This window comes from Sebastes fasciatus, chromosome 9, assembly GCF_043250625.1.
Source record: "Sebastes fasciatus isolate fSebFas1 chromosome 9, fSebFas1.pri, whole genome shotgun sequence".
NCBI lineage: Eukaryota > Metazoa > Chordata > Actinopteri > Perciformes > Sebastidae > Sebastes > Sebastes fasciatus.
Genome location: NC_133803.1, coordinates 34288745 through 34304704, shown reverse-complemented (window position 1 = coordinate 34304704; position 15960 = coordinate 34288745). Strand labels below are relative to the sequence as shown.

Genomic DNA, 15960 nt, shown 5'->3' with positions numbered 1-15960 from the left:
ACAATACATACACACACACACACACACACACACTTTACCCACTACCCTGCCAGCATGGATGACATGACGGGAAACTCACTGAGACTGAACTGACCAGTTAATACTTCTTACAAAGCGGACTGGTCTCATACACCGTTTCTAGCTATAACTACGCAAAGTAATGCACTGTAATTCATATATTATAGGATATCCAACGAAATCAATTCATGTGTAATCCACATAATCGTGAACCAGGAAATATAAAGAGCAACCAAAGCTGCGTAGGGAGGAGGTTCGTCAGAAAAGAGACCAGCGTTCATGCCCCGTGTGAAACCAGAAGTCAACGTTGATTTATTTGTCAAGTAATGTACATACTTCCGGAGTTATTTTAACCCAAAACCACAATCGTTTCCTAAACCTAATTAAGTAGTTTTGTTGCCTAAACCTAAGGAAGTTGTTTTCCTGTGAAGACGGAAGTTTTTTAAGACAGTATGCATGTAACGAGCGGAAATTGACACGTGTTGCTGGACATTCGTAGGAAAACGAACAAAAAAGGAGGAATATCGTTACAGACCGCGGTATGAGAATACATTGTATTTTTGTCTTGTAACTTCCGTACTTAAGTAACGCCACTTCCAGAGTTATTTCAAGCCAAACCACCATCTTTTCCTAAAGCTAACTAAGTTGTTTTATTACACGGCTTAGTTCGATCAATCACAGCGTTCTACGGTCTGTTATTTATGTAGAACAGACCGTTGCTATGGGCGCAGTTCTGATGTTGGACTCTTGGACTCTTCAGTAATTAGCTGTGTAATAAGCGGGATAATGTACAGCTTCGGGGCTACGCTTATCGTCGGGGTGCTGCATCGCCCTGTCAGGGTTTATTTCACAACAATGTCCAGCTTGCCGTACATTGTCCCTTACTTGTAGTCTAATCCTAACCAAGTTGATCTTTTCCTAAACCTTACTACGTAGTTTTGTTGTTTCCTGTGAAGACGGACGTTTATTTTTAATAGACTGTATGCATGGAATAATCAGGAACTGTTGCTGGACATTTGTAGGAAAACGAACGAAAAAGGAGGAATAACTTTTTGGTAAGAGAACATATGAATTGTTGTATGAGAATACGTTGCACAAAGAGTTTAAACGTTTACTTGAGGTGCCATTTTATGGAGTTGAACAATTGTTTTTTCTCAATTATAAGATTACAAATTGAAGATGTTTCAGCTGTTGGTGTGACTCTGTGTTTCGGGTGACTTTTTGCTATGACGTCACCATTAATATCTATACAACCAATGTGTTAGTGATTAAATTGTTTACTAGAGCACAGTGTAAAAATACTCTGTTACAAGTAAAAGTACTGCAATTAAATGTTACTCAAAGCGAAATTACAAAAGTATTAACATCATAATATACTGAAAGTACCAAAATTATGCGGGTGACCCATTTCAGAATAATATGATTTATATTATTGGATTATAATTATTGATGCATTAATGCGTTCATCATTTTAATGTTGCAGCTGAAGTGGTTAGAAGAAAGGTTATTGTAACTACTGTATATACATAATAATTATATACTCAATAATACATCCTAATTTTGATTTATTAATTTATAATTTGATTTATATGTTGTATTAAGAATCTGCAACTAGTAACTAATATAGTCCAATAAATGTGGTGAAGTTAAAAAATACATTTCTCTCTGAGATTCAGAGGAGTAGAAGTATAAAGTTACATAAAATGGAAATAAAAGTACCTCAAAATTGTACTTGAGTAGCTAAATGTACTTAGTTACATCCCACCTCACTTAAAATAAGTATTTTAATAAAATAAACACAAAACAATGAGTCCACTGTCACCACTAGAGGGCAGTATAAGACTGAGGAACCACAGCACACGGTGCAGGGCTTGATGACATTATGGCCTATAGAGTGTATGTGCAAATATACTTGTGTGTGTGTGTGCGCGCGCTCAGTCTGCCTGTTTTGTCGTCTGTCTGGCGCTCTCTGCCAGTCTGTACATTTGCCACCAATGTGTTTCTCTTTCTCTCTCTACGTCTGTTCAGTCTCTCTGTTCTCATCCTCCTCGGCTTGTTGTCCTTCCTCTCTGTTTCTGTTCAGAAGATGCACACACACACACACACACACACCGACCTCCATCTTTTCCTCCTTCCTCGCTCATACATGGGGTGAAGCCTGAAGGGGATATGAAAGAGCACTTTGAGATGAGTAATGCAAGCCACCTGTCGGTGTCTTATAGACACCTCATATCTCACAATTTAATGGCATGCAGAGAATTCATCACTTCCATTCCCATTCTGGCCTAAAAATCATTACCCAAAGTTCATCTGTATATCTGTAATATATTGAAGATAATCCAGAGCACCGGGGGTGCTGTCAATCACTCTCTCGCATTACCAAATACCCTTTAAAAAAACTCCATTTCTTAGATTAGTCAATTTCTTCACAAGAAGTGTCACTTCTTTGAAATGGCAGATATCTCATTTTAGAATGAAACTTCCTTCCCTTGTTGATGAAAAGGTTATTCAGCTGAAGAAGGAAACGTTCTGCTGGAAGCTGAAAACAAACCGGTGACAACAATTAATGCTTTCACAAGTTTAGACTGATTGTATTGTGTGTAAAAATACTTGCAAATGAACAACCACATTAGAGTTGGGTTGAATTCCGGGATTGCCGGTCCGGTCCGATGTACGAACTTACACCGGTTTGATTTTATGCCAGCCGGTTGAACCGGCGTCTGCCATTATGATACGTTCTGAGAAATTAACAAGTAGCCAACATCAGCAACAGGTACCCACGGCATCATGACACTAAATCCAGCTTGTATTGCATTATTAATAAGCAATATGACAACGTTATTAACATAACATATTATGTTTGTTCATAAACGGACTCACTAGTGTCCAACAGGCCGTTTGGATCTGCTGAGCCGAGGCCGGCGACTTCGACACAACACCGGCAACATGAAGGAGATCACATTTCAGTAGTTTTGATATTTCTTTTAACCCCCTTCCCTCAAAAGGCTTTACCTTTTGCCAGGCCTCCATTGTCAAAAGGAATTTGTTCTTAATTGACTTGCCTGGTTAAATAAAGGTTAAATAAATAGAATAGAGAAGTAGAGGTGGGAAGGGGAAGCAGCGCACGTCAAACCAAATCATATTTTTGGGGTGACGAGACAAGACAGACATCCGTCAGCCGGGTTATCACCAGCCCGGTGGCCCGTAACGTTGGCGAGTATGCGGTTGAGAGTGACGGAGGGGGCGAGGGTGTGACTGACGGTATGAAGTTAGCAGTAACGTTATAGCTGTGAACGTAGCAGTGCAGTGTGTGTACAGTTCAGGCTGTCGGTGAATAAATGCTACAACTCCTCAAGACCCAAGCCAAGTTCCCATCTTCTACTCACCACCTGCTGATTAAAGTGAAAGGGGGTTAGCCCCGAAGCTAACGACAACAACAGTCCAGGCTCAATTAAGGTGGACCAGCTATTCTCAATTTGTGACAAGCGGCTGCTGAGTCAAGTGAGACAGCTAAGTTCAGTATAGCGGTCCGGTCCGGTGTTGGGGCGTAATATCAAACCGGTTTGAACATTAGAGAACAAGACACAGATATGGTGCTCTAATTGGAACGACACGATTGCATTCATTTACTTTTGATGTGAGAGGACGTTGTGAGACAGAATGCACAGTCTGTGATGGTCAGAGCAAAACTGTTCTGAGGACGACATGCACATTTAAAAACAGATTAATGAACTTTTAAATGCATTATTTAGATGTGCACCATATATATATATATATAGGTGGGTGAAATTACAAAGTATATTTGTGTTCTTTAGATGGAGTAATGCTTTGAGTAAACGGAGAGATTTTACTCTAAAGCTACTTCTTGTTGTTGCTGTGTGCTCTATACTGAAATCCTCCGACACACACACTTGCATATTTCTTTTAAAAAATGTGAATCAGGGCCACAAAGGGTTAAAAACATACTTGTTTTGAGTGCAACCACAGCGAGGATGAAGGCATCTCTTCAGAGGAGAATTTAAGCAATTTAAGACTTCAGACTTCTGGAGTCTGAACGGACATTTCTTCTGTATAAATGCAGCTAACTGTTGAAGGAAAGGGCGACGCAAGTAAAGTCAATGAAGGAGTTTCTTTGGGCTGCACACAGTTCTTGTTTAAATGTTATAGCCTAGTCAAACTCTTATAATGTAATGTCTCTATATTGACTGTTGTTGACTACTTCTTAAAGTGTGCAACAACTTAAAAGCGAGTTCTTGGTTATTATCCTTGCTGTGGTTGTTTCTATGTTTTGGCTATGCTTCTGTTTTCTGGTTAACTGTCCTTTGGTACTGTATTTACTCTTTAAGCTATAATTCAGAACAAATTAAGGACTGCAAAGAGTCCCAGCACTAACTCAATACTCCTGGTCTGTTTGTTGTTTTGGGGGAATATCTTTTGGAGGTATAATGGTGTTGATGTTCACACAGTTGTTTAATGGACCCAGATTGGAGGAGTGGAGGGGCGCTGGGTGTAATATTTCACCCGTCCGGGGTGCTCGGAGATGCACTCTGAATGCTTTCAGATTAAAAAAGGAGGATGATCTCCAGCTGGTTGAAAGATGTCTGGTGAAGAGCTCACATTCCAGTGGTTGGAATCTGAAAAGACAAACAGAAATATGTTTCATGTCCGATGGTGCTTGATGATTAAAAGTGATGCGTATTGGCTTCATCGGTCCATGTGAAGGAGCCGATTATCACATGAATGTGGGAAGTTAATAACAGACAGAGTAAAGAGAAAGAAGAGGACAGATGTATTGTAGATCCTAAACCAGAACAAGCCTTCAGGGCGATGCGTAGACTGAGATTTCCAGAATCAAATCTATTTCAAGGCGTTTTGTAAAGGGCCTTTTTTAGTGATACACCATCAGGAGAATTGAAAGTGCCCTTACTAGGCACAAAAAACTATTTCATCTCTTTAGTTATTGGTAAATGCAGCTTTGTGTAACACATGATCCAATGAAAGGATAGCAATTTGTAAAGATAGGAAAATATGTGGATGTCTTCAAGAGTATTGAATGTATGAAATATAGTAAAACAGTCAGCACCAAAAGATTACATTTATTTTTATATAGCGTCAAATCATAACAGAACTTATCTCGAGACACTTTTCATATAGAGCAGGTCAACTCTATAAAAAATAAAAAATCATAAAAGATGGAGGTTGTATTATTTTTAACACATCACCAACGATGAAATACGTCGTGTTTACATGTTCCAGCCCACGGGGAGGTCAAATTACAGCGCCGACCACAGAGAAGTATTCATGAAGCCAGAAGGAATCTAAGACAAACAATGTCACACTGAAGGACACTTCAGCAAGGAGTGAAATGAGCAGAAAGACGACTGATGAACAGGAGACCAGTGAAAGCATCCAGCCTAGTGGCTTCAAGAACAAAGTTTGGAAGAAGTTTTTGACCTCTCGTGTCTCTGTGTAGGAACTAAATTATCACATTTATGACGACAACGTCCAGATTGTGCCCAGATATGATTTATTCAGATCAGATGTATGTCTGGTATGAAAGTATTCCTGTTTAACGTTTGTATTTATTCTTTGGCATTAATGCCTAGCCGTGTGTCTGAAGTGTTTCCAGAGGTTTCCTGCTTGGTTTATTGAACACATGTTCCTAGCTTTGACTTGTTCTGGTATACTCGTGTTATCCGCTCCATCCCAAATACATCATTTTAGATAAGATGCGACTAGCTTGGTGATAAATCAAGAAGAGAACCTGCTTTGCCGGGTTTGATCAAAGTTCTTTCACACAGTGGATACTGAAGACAGGTGTACTATTACCATATTATATGGCCACTGACAATATAGTTTGTTTCTGGCTGGTAGCGATTTATAAAATGATATGCTTGGACACTTCAAGTCTAGTCCAGTCTCCACGTCTGGTTGTTGCACTGCTGCTTTCTACACTGCACACAAATCTGCTGTTTAGTCAGGTCATACTTGTCTTCATATCTTCGTACATTCATTTACTTTGATTATTTTACTATATCACCACAGGTCATTTTATACAGTGAGGTCAAATTTAAAAAAAAAAAAAAAAAAAAAAATGGTCTCAATACAATGACATTTTTAGGACCCCCTCGAAAACGAAATGATTCATCTCAAGGGGTTATCCTGATATAATACACTTCTTTCAAATGTCTCCTATGGGGACTAACATCATCACATATGAATACTCATTGGATCCACAAGAGTCTCAGCTTTGAAGGGATACCCAATTTATGTATTTCCAAGACTGTTTAGAGACCCCGGTATGCAGAAATATTCAAATACACCATTTTAGAATAGGAGACAATAACACATTTATACTGCATTCAAATAACTGCATGTGATTATCATAAACTTGGCATGACTGTAAAGGGGAGACTGGGTACCCATAGAACCCATTTTCATTCACATATCTTGAGGTCAGAGGTCAAGGGACTCCTTAGAAAAAGGCTATGCCAGTTTTTACTCACCAAACTTTAGCCCAACTTTTATTTAGCCTTCTTCCCAAGAAGCATGACATTCCTTATGTTTTGTAGTTTCATATGATATCTGTACCTTCACTCTAGCTCTAAAACGGAAGCTACTACAGCCTCTGATAGACAGTAAAGTCTGTCGGGGATGGCGGGCCTCAGGGGGTTAAAGTGTTGAGGTTGGATCCATTACCAACTTTAGAATATGTTTGTTTTTTGTATTCCAGGTGAGACAGTGAACCAAATGCACTTTGTTAGACGCATGCGTTCAATAACTCAACTCTCTGACTCCGCAGCATGGAGTATTGACTGCAGCACAGTTTGAAAGCAGAAGGAGACAGACAGGAAGAGAGATTTAATTTGTTGCTGTTTGAGGGCATCCCTCCTGTCTTCCTCCTCCTCCTCCTCCTCCTTTTCTTCAGCTCTGTGGCAATGATTCTCTGAAGTGGCAAAAAGTCTGCTCTCATGTTTAAAAGAAAGTGTCTGAAGGACGGGAATTGGAAACACAAAATATCCCCTTGAACAGGCCCCCAGGTGAGAGATGATTACTTAGTACAAGTCCCCAAATGATAAGAGTCCTAGTATATTTTAATTAGCCTGGATTCCTGGTTGAGATGCTATATTTACTCGCATTAAGACCTCGTAAGATGAGAGCACTGTTTTTAATTTACCTACATTTACTAAGTTTCTGTCCCTGATGGACAAGACGTTAATACGATCGGTCTCCAGGAAACACAGTTACCTGATTCGGTGACATGAAGTTTGTTTTGTTTGTTCAGGTTCAAACCGTCTAATTAGAGAGGAAGCAGGTCATGGAAACACAAGTCACATGAAGTGACACGTGTTTGTTTTTGCAGTCGGGTGGGAGGGTTGAGAAATGAATCAAATCTTACTGTGTGACATAAACTAAGTTGAATTGACTCGTCTGTGCTCTGTTCTCTAGTTGACTGACTGGGGTTGTAATCAGGAGAGAGACTTGAGTCTCTGTGCTGGTGTGGTTAGGCAACATGTTGTGTTAGCATCAGCATCCAAAGCTGAAGGCAGCATGACACAAGTTCAGCAGAATGAGTGGAGGGATCGGCCGCTAATGACAACAAGAGAGCCTTCTACATTCATATAAATGGGGTTATTACACATTAGATTCAAAATTGACTTACCTCCGTTTTAAAGTTTCACAAATTAATATATATTTTTTTTGTGCAACAAGCATTTATTTTTGTTCACAATTTTGTTGATTTTTTTTTTCTTCTAGTCTGGTTAAAGTCAGGTAATTGGAAAAACAATGTTTATCACAATTTCCCAGATTACAACTTGAAGTCTTTAAGTCTTTTAATCATGTTACCAACGATCTCAATCTTTACAATGATATGAAATAGAGAAAAGCAGCAAATCATCTCATAAGAGACAGTAGAAATAGAGAATAGTTGGTGGAGTAAAATCCCCAGGTTTGCTGCCTGGTACATCCAAAGACATTATTCCTATCGCTTACACTTTTTAGATATATTTTCTTCAAAATCTTTTTTTATTTTTTTGCAGACATGGCAAAGGTCATCTTATCAAATGTAGAACATAACTCAGTGTCCGTGACATGAAATTAACAGAAAATGGACCACGCTTTCCCCCCACCCCATGTTGGTCTTGGTCACACGAAAGGGAAAGAAGAAAAAGAAAAAATAAGCAAATAAATATAAATAATAATAAAATATAACAATCTGAAAAAGTAAATAAGCAAAAAATATTTTATGAAATCAAATAATGTTTTTTACTTAAAAAAAAAAAAAAAGCTAAATCCACAAATTAATATTTTTATCTTTACAATGGATCAGATTACTTCTATTGACAATCACACACAGCATCTGGCTGTTTTCAGATTGTAGATTAAAAAAATAAATAAAAAATACGGAGCACGGAGAGGGGGGTAATATCCCGAGAAAACACTTGGAATTTCCAAGATTAAAGTTGTAAATTTATGAGAAAAAATTGGATATTCTTTGAGATTAAAGTGACAAAATATTAAAGTGGCAAAATTACAAGAAAAAAACAAATTTGCGAGATTATAAACTGTTCCTTGCTGTGGTGTTGTGTATTGATGCCATGATGCTAATGTGTGCCGGGGTCGACAATGTTACTGAGGTGTCTGGGTCTGTGAGTTTAGTGTGTTTAGTATTTTAAGTTAATGTTCAGTTGTTTGTTGAAAGTTTATACTTTATTCTTTAATTTGTTAATAAATTCCTTTATGTATATACTTTTTCTCCGGATTAATTGTATCCCCTGGACTAATTGGGGAACTTAACTATTTGGGGGCTCGTCTGGGATCGAAAAAGTTCATTCGGTAACTGATTTATGGTATGAGCAAGGTTTTTTTTTTGTATCGACATTGTTTCCGGTGGCTATTGCGCTATAAGTATTGATGTCTATTGTCTAGTGTACACAGCTTCCTCAGATTAGACAGGTGAGTGCCCAGCTGGGCTGAATCAGTCTCTCCTTCGGGCACTTCTTTATTATTTTGCCTTTTTTGTTTTCGGAGTAAATTCTGGGCGGGGGTTAAGTTCCCTGGCGGAGGTAGGCGGATTCAGGGCTCCGGCCGCTGAAGTTTCAGCCTTTAAAGTCGCCTCGAGCCCGGCACGCTCCAGAAGACAGGTAGGTAAAGTTTGGGTTAGGCAGGATCTGGGGTAGTCTGTTTATAAAAGACAACACATGAAGAACATGAACGATAATGTGTATATGTACCTTTCAGGACCTTTGCTTTTCTCAGAGGCTGTCCGTCAGAAATTACATCAGAAACGGCAATCTTTAGGATTTATCTGATAACTGGCAAAATAAAACAGGTCAAACATGAGGATAAAGTGCAACGCATACCGAGCATTATGTTTATAAATGATTTAGTTTTTTCTCTGAATATTAGCCCTCGTCTGGCTCCGTAATTATTGTTTTTTTTTGGCTAGAAACAGAGACGTACAGACATAAACGCACAATATGTAATCCATAAAGTGCACAATCAGACCAAACCAGGACTTTTACTCCCATAAACCCCCCCACTGGGGGTCAGTGTGTGTGTGACCTGTGTATAATGGGGTCGTGACCCCTCCAGCCACTGTGGAGAACTCATCACTGGGTCTGAGCTAAGTATACCTGACAGCTTTCACACATTAGTAATCACACACACAGAGACACACACACACGATATATGGTTCATATAGCAGCCGTCCTCTGGGGACGAGGGGTGTCCTGTGATTGTGATTATTAAGGGGCTGCCTGATGCGAATGACCTGATAGAGGAGGATAAATCAACCTCCTCTAAGAAGAGGAGATTGTACAACTGGAAACAACCAACGTTTTACCGCAGATATCTGACAGTCGCTGCTCATGGAAAGACCTTTCACAAGTGCTGATTTTACTCTGGAATTCATCCATGGTTGGGTATCTACCTGTAGATATATCGATGGATGTTTGTGATTGGATCTTGGGGCTGCCTTGTTCAATCATAACACAAATCTCCTGACGCAGGTCACTTTGTTGCTCTCTCTCTCATTTCCTCTCGTGGATTGTGGTGAAACACTAATAATGCATTTATTGGAGGTGTTCAAAAAATACTATTATCATCCTATCACTTTGATAAACTATCTGGTAGTCTGTGACATTCACTGCGTACTAATCATAGACTTAGAGATGTGTCTTGTTTTGGTTGTTTTAGATTTTAGTTGTCCTCTCAAAGGTGACGGTTACAACGGCAGAAGACTTTTGCTGAAACATTCGTACATTTCCCTCGTCCTCATCCGTCTGTCTGTGGTGGAGGTGGCCTCTAAAGCCAACAGTTCAACAGTAGACATTTCAGTCACTATGAAAACACACACAGACAAATCTAAAAGTGAAATGATGCTATGTCTTTCTCTGTTCCTTCACCGCTCAAAGCGTGGATAGAAAAGCTTCTCCACGGGGCGAATAAAGCTCTTTTCCATAGTATTTCCATATTCTTCTTTGACCCCCTTTTCTATCTTTATCTTCTTTTGTCTCCCTCTTTGTACCGTCTACATCTCTATCTCTGGATCTGTCTGTGTACCCCTCCCTGTCTTGTGTTGTTTTTGTCATGGCCTTGGTGTGACCTCTGTTTTGGCAGAGGCATTAACATGCTGTCAAAGGAGAGATGGGAGGCACAGAGGACGAGAAGAGAGACGAACTGTAGTCAGGCCATATATTCTTAACAATTTAAAAAGAGAACGGTCCCCTCTGCCGTCTGGTCGCAGGGCTCAGCTCAGTAAAGCTTATCCTATTAGAGGTGTTCTTTAGCTGGACCACAGGGGGTCAGGCCTACCAACTCTAAAAGTCTGTCACTGACTGAGTGAGTGAAGTTACACGATTGTCGGCCGAGTGTTGGAGTTTCCTCGTTGGTCGTTGCTCGTTCAAAATGAAGGGCGGGTAACAGTCCCGAGACGTGACGCGTCTGGCTCACAAAACTTGGACTAAGCTGTGAAACTAGGAGATCTAGTTTTAAAATGAAACCAGACTCAGCAGTGGCATCATCGCCTGTTTCTCTCTTAATGTAAAATGTTTTCAGAAGTAGATTTTGGTGGATCGTTTAGACGGAATAACAGAAAGTTTACGAGCAGGCCGCCATGTTGTTTCCTGTTTGAAACGGCGAGCGGAGAACCAGGAACCAATCAGGTGCGTTCAACGAGAGGGTACGTCACTGCTTGACTGGCCGGTTGAGTGAAGCAGCGTGTCCCCCGAGTGTCCTCGCCGGACCTGGTGGACATGCACCGCTGGATTTAACATTATAGACATGACCACTGACTATTTGTAAAACCGTTTAGTCACAAATTCAGAGATTAACCGTACACGGTCCAGACATAGACTTGGTTTTGACCGAGTCTTGGGACAAAATATTGTCCTAAACCTACTCGTCTTGTCTTGTTTTATATTGAAATAAGTCAGAAAAAAGAAGAAGAAAAGAATAGTACTGCATAGAGCTGTGTATTGGCAAGAATCTGGCAATACGATACGTATCACAATACAGGAGTAACGATTTATTGCGATACTGTAAGCAAGGCGATATATTGCGATTTTATTTTTTATTTTTTAATAACATTTTTGGATAACTGTCATAGTATAAAGAACCCACCACCATATGCATAAAATCTGAGTAAAAACGTTTACTTTTTTTATGCAATCTGAACAGTGGGATCTGCTTTTGCATTTATCTCAGTCCCTGTAACATCCAACATCACAGCACTACTTTGAGAGGGAACATACACTGAGAGGATGCATATCTTTGCAAATGAAATGAAGTATTGTCTAAGTTCATCTTTGCACGTAAACTATTGATTATAAACCGATACAGCGACATTTGATTTTTTCTATATTTTCTTACACCTAGTTCTGAAGTAGGTTTGTTGAGATATTCTGTACATTTATTTGAATGAAAGTTGAACCAAAGAGGACATATTTAACATCATCAATGGAGTTTTTTAGTGTCTACGTGACCACGATTGATCAATCACACTGAATCTGTTATATGTCTGAAGGCATTGGGTGGTGCATGGGTAGCTTTTACTTACAGATTTTTACATCAGAAATGTTGGTGTGACTTGTAAAGCTTCAGCAAGGTAACAGCACTTCTACTTCAGTATATATAGAAAAAGCACTCATCTGTCTCCTTCCACCTCGGATAAAAGGGAGCAGATGTGACAGGTGGCAGACGAGGAGTGGCTGCAGAAAGACTTGCAAAAGAGTGGTAGAGAAAGAAAGAAAGAGAGAAAGAGGACAGAAGAGAGTTGTAGAAGTCGTCTTGATGTTTGATATGGATGTGTTGTGATGTTCCACATTGTAAAACCTCACCTAGACACAACATGTCCCTGGGGCTTCACATGTCTGCTCTCCTCTGTCGGTCCGTTGATCTATTTCTGTTCATCCGCCTGCTTTCTTGTCTGTCTGTCTGTTGTTTCTGGAAGGTGAGATTCACAAAGTGAGGAATCTCAGCATGTGGCCAGTGTATTACCTGGGCATTGATCAATTACCTCATCGAAGCGTTGTCATACTCGGCCATATTAATGAAGCTCTGTTGGAAGGTCATTGATTTACTAGCTCACATACTTTAGATGGAGATAGTGTACAGATCAATATTTTATTGTATTATAATATTTGATATAAAAACCTGCCTGTTTTAGACTGTGTCCTCTGGGGTACATAATACAAGTAAGGAGTAGTAAACCTTTGTTTGAATATGTATTCGCCAATGTGTCCTCATACAAGCGATCGTATGATATCTTACGAAATGATTCCTCATTTTTCGTTTGTCTCCTACGAATGTCCAGCAAAAAGTGTCAATTTCCACACGTTACATGCATACAGTCTTTTAAAAATAAACCTGCGTCTTCACAGGAAACTTCATGGTTTGTTTTAGGCAACAAAATCTACTTGGTTAGGTTTAGGAAAAGATCGTGGTTTGGGTGAAGTGGCAACACATTCTCACTCCCATCTTGTCAAATACCGGCGCTTGGTCAGCGCCCCTCGGCAGACTGATGCACGAGGTACCCCTCTTACGTTACTTTTGGACGGACCAGGGACGGCGTGTCAATATACGCTCGTTACATGCATAGAGTCCTTTTCAAAATAAATATCCTTTTTTTTACGAAGTTAGGTTTAGGCAACACAACCACGTGGTTAGGGTTAGAAAACGGTCGTGGTTGACGTTAACTTCACTGACTAGCGACTCACTGAGCTGATGATTCTGACGACTGACGTGACAAAATAAGTCAACGCTACTTTTAGTTTCACACGGGACACAAACGGCGGTCTCCTGGTTGAAAGTCTTGTGTTTATTTGACTCATCTACAATGAGTGGACTCTCACGCTCTTTATACTACGTCACTTGCTTCGACCGTCGAATAACGCCGCGGGTGGGTTTACATTGGAGTTTGTAGAAAACACCCGGTTCATCACATACTGTCGCTAAAGGGTGCCTCCGTACGTCGGTTTCCGATGCCGAGGGGTGCTGCCCAATCGACGGTGTTTAACGTGTTGGGAGTGAGACCGGGTTGGAAGTGGCGTTACCTAAGTAAGGAATTTACGTGACAGGTGACCCGGGTTTCATACGGGCTACAAACTACGGTCTCCTGGGCGAAAATCCAGTGTTTTAATTCATCCACCTATCCACCCCGTCCTCCTCCGGCGGCGTTTGTCTTTCTTTATGCTTCCTGATTCATGATTACGTAGATTAGATATGCATTGATTTTGTGGGATACATATAAATTGCAGTGCATTCATTTTAGGTATATCTATGAATGGTGTACGAGACCAGCCTGGATTTGTAGCTCGTTCCAAAACCAGACGATAGAAAGACAAAAAACTCTGAGCTGTGTCGGACCTAAACTAGAGTCATAACACTGAAATCATGTCTAGTATGTGTGTGTGTGTTTAAATGTGGCTCCGATCTGGTCAAAGTGTTCAAGATAAACCCCCCTTTAGATGTCTGTGGCAGTGTAGTAGTACAAACTGTCATCTGGTATCTCTCCTGAGACCACTGAAGGCCAATGTAGGCCACCGACTGTAATGTTGGCCCCTCAGTCAGTCTCATGGCCGACGCAGGCAAAACCGTATGACATGTGCTCGTGTCAGTTTGGCAAAACATGCCTCATCTTCTGTAAACAGCTGGAAGCTGTAGGGCTAAATACTGCGCAACCTTGAGGAGTTTGATGCCAGTGTTATGTATGTCTTCACCCCCGCAGTGAGCATAATTTAACTGATTCCCCCGGAGCACATTAGCGATGCGCGGCGGGTCAGTTCGTTTGACCCGAGCCGTCAGACTAGCAGCATGTGGCAAAGAACCAGAGGAAAAACTCTCGGAGCGAAGACAACAAACGGCAGACAAGAGTGATCTTTTCATCTCGGCACAGAAATACTAAAAGAGCGAGAGAGAGAGAGAGGGAGAGAGCAGAGAGAGTAGAAAACAGACACACGAAGGGAAAAGAGAAGAAGAAACCATATGATGAGCAAGGAAACAAACAGCAGATGCTGTCATCCCTGTTGAAAAAGGGAAAAGACAAATGTACGAAGGAGTGAAGAGAGAGGAAAGAAAGAGACAAATGAGTACTGACAAAACGGAGTGAGGGATAAAAACAACAATCGGACAGCGACAGAAACCACGACAAATTTCATCTGAGCTTCAAAAGAGGAAACGAGTGGAATTAGAAAGAGGAAAAAAAGAAGAGTGACAGAACACCAGAAGCAACACGAAACAGAAACAGCTGAACAACAAAAGTTGTTGTCTCATTGGTGATTCACTCCTCTGTATTCTGCAAAGGAGGTGCAAATAGGAGACAGCTGACAAAGCCGGAATAAAAAGGAGGAAAGTGAAAGATGGAGAAAAAGGGCTAAAGGGAGGGAACACTGTGAGCTCAGAGAGGAGGATTCAGATATTATTTTCTGTGTCCGTGTTACACTGCGTTTGTGATGGCTGTTAAATTGTCAAAACAAATCCAGCTTAGCCAGAAGATGATGGTCAATCTGATGCATGAGCATGTTTATTTCTAAATTCCTGAAAAGCAGCCTCTTGTTCGAGGAGGATTTCATCTGACAGCAACCGTTTTTTAATTTCTAACCGTAAGATGTTCAGCTGCTTCGAGCTGTCATTTCCTTTTGTTGTGTGGAAGAAAGCAATCAAGCCTCGATCACGGTTACAACAGACTTACTTCAGTCAGCCCGTTGTATTGTTACTGTAATGCTTGTTCCATCTGCTGCCGTCCAATGATGTCCCAGCAGTAATAGTGTTCGCCCTCTGAAGCTCACTGAAGCAATCCCCAGAAAATCCCACTTTTTTCATGAACTGTTTGGAAAATACCTCCCAGAGGCTCTGAGGGACAACCTGCCGCATCATGAGGACTGAAATCACAATCAATCATCTTCAAAGGCCATGTAGCATCATTGAAATACTATCATATTATTATTATTGAGGTGTTGGTATAATCGTAAAAAAGCAAGGCGGACTGAAAGAAAAGAGTGTGGTGTGTTTCCTTTCATCCTCTATGATCTGTCTTTAAACTGTCTGCTATCAAGTTGGCTTTTAGAGGATAAGCGGAAAACAGATACAGTACAGGTAGGGCAGGTGGAAAACCACTTCCAACGAGATTATCCAAAGATGGTATAGAAAAGGGTGTAAACTGTGTCATTCCCTGCCACTAAATGTGAGGACAGCAACATCAGCTGAGGCTTTATAGTGATTGTTAAACTTCAACTTTTTATCCTCGCTTTTACCCAGAGTTTGTTAGAGCGACTCCATATCGTCAAAATGTTGTGGGTTAGATCAAATAGTCTACCACAACCTAGAAAACAACACCTTTGTTTAGGCATGGACAAAGCTGCAGTGATGGAAGGGTAATTCAGATCCTCTACTTGAATACAAGTACCATATACAGTTTTAAAAATAGTTTGTTACAAGTCC

General features: G+C 40.4%; 1 long non-coding RNA gene across 1 annotated transcript in view; it reads left to right on the top strand.

Annotated features, from left to right (window-relative positions):
* LOC141774603 (uncharacterized) overlaps positions 1 to 15960 on the top strand; it is a 61140-nt gene that overhangs the window by 13723 nt on the left and 31457 nt on the right. The gene's annotated exons all lie outside the window — the stretch shown is intronic.